Here is a 2,206-nt window from a genome sequence, read left to right as displayed (position 1 = left end):
GTATAATATCACTTAACGTATTATATGTTAATTAAAATATAAAAAAACAATTAATACCTACTTAATACACATCAATTTTATTTATTATCATATTTAAACCAAGTGACCAAGTAGTAAAGTTATAACTTATTACAAGCCGGTTGATATTATATCAGCAGGCTTGTTTATTTATGAGCAAGGATAATTATTGGGAAAAATAAATTAAAATTATATAGGTAGGTAAAACGTATTGTTAATTAAATGCAAAACACAGCTCTTATCATAATGTATGCGCTTTCAACCTGTTGCATAAAATACGTAATTTAGTAATTATATTTGCATTTTCGAATTGATTACAACTGAAATGTGTTAAAGTATTTTGGGATTGTAAAGAGCGTATTGTACGTTTTAAATTAGTATTAAATGATTGTACACAATATACATGTGTATGTGTTTATTTATAGTATCCTCAAATTATTTAAATAAGTAAATATAATATCTTATTAACCATCTTCATTATGTGTGTATTTTGGTGATCTCCAGGCTATTTCACTAAGCTTACTTATACTGAATTGTAGTTATCCAGTTTTTAAGACCCATTGGCTGTATTACCAATTCAGTAATATCAACTTTCCAGGCGTTATGTTCTTCCATAATTCCGATTTTTTTTCTTCTTGATCGAATTTTTACCATCACATATCACATTGTAATGTTTCAACCAAAATGCATAGAAATTCACAAAATTTAGAATCTATCGCAATGACCGCATGCGATCAAAACATGCCATTTGAATGTACACATTCAATTATTCGGATACGATAATCGTATAAGTAAAAGCACCACTTAAAATCTAAGAATATCAATATCATGTACACATTTATCAATTGATACTGTATATTTATATATTATTTTTATTTATTATTATATATTATTTATATATTATTATATATTTATGAATGCTTGTAAAATAAAGATTAACTCTAATTAAGTAATTTACTTGATGCACATACTTATTAATTCCTGAATAGTGACAAAGAAATACGAAAGGATAAAACAGACTAAACTTTCAGTGGAATATTAGATTGAAATTAAACTACCTGTAGAATAGATTGGCCTCAGATGCTTTGTTTTCTAATTAACCGACGAATTTCACAGATCGCCATTGTAGCAAAAATTAATTGATCAAGAATCGATATAGGTACCCATTTGATATTATAGACACGGTACATTTTGCTTCAGATTTATTCAATATGTGATGGGTAGGTAGGTACAATAACTCTCATAAATAAGTACGCATGAACTAGCTAGCATGATTATTTATTTTGCTAATACATTTGTGACAATTCTGACACTACAATGAGTTTATTAACCATTTAATTATGTTATTTTATTTTAATAATGTAATTCGTTAAATAAGCGATAGACATTGAAGATGTCGGACGGCGAAACCAAAATCCTATAGAATGGCATAAAACATTTAGTAATCAGAAATTCTATTATGAATTAAATATATCAAAGTTTCTAAGAATTATACGTAGAAGTAGCTTGACCCTGTACAATAAGAATTGATAGTAAATCATCATATTTGATGCCCACGATGACCGAGCTACTATCGCGTCAGCTTATAATGTTGTGGGTCCCGGGTCTCATAAAATGTATGTCTGGACCTAGAGTATGGACCTAATAGGTTGAGCGAGTGGTTAACATCCATTTATCGTAAAAAAACAAAAACCTGTTAACACAATAAGTACCCTCTCTATGGAGGCCGATATTATCTTCTGACGATCGAACATGGTAACGAAAAAACAACGTATATTCATATAATATGTATATCAATCAATAATTATTATTACTAGAGTAGGTAACACTTTGGTTTTATGAGAAATACCCGATAAAAACATCGTTGCTTGTTCACTGAAGGCAGAAATTGAATAAAAAATTAAATCACTTAAAATATCTTGGTAATAAAACACGACAAAATCTCATTATTGTTTGTAATTGGCGTATGTGACATGTCAAGTTTCTTGTTAAACTTTATGATAAAATAGCACGTAAACTAAATCAATGTAATTATTTACATAACAGTTCCTAGACCGGAACGCTATTTTTTCCACAGTATTTTAGTAGTGCTCCGGTCTATTTCGAGAGCTGCATTTATAATTCATTATGTCTTGACTATTATTTGATACAACATCCAGTTGACTGGTAAGACTATGAATATACGTAA

Source organism: Rhyacophila brunnea, unplaced genomic scaffold, assembly GCF_057557595.1.
Source record: "Rhyacophila brunnea isolate RB1 unplaced genomic scaffold, BYU_Rbru_1.0 scaffold_11, whole genome shotgun sequence".
NCBI classification, from domain to species: Eukaryota; Metazoa; Arthropoda; class Insecta; order Trichoptera; family Rhyacophilidae; genus Rhyacophila; species Rhyacophila brunnea.
Note: the sequence above shows the minus strand (reverse complement) of the source record.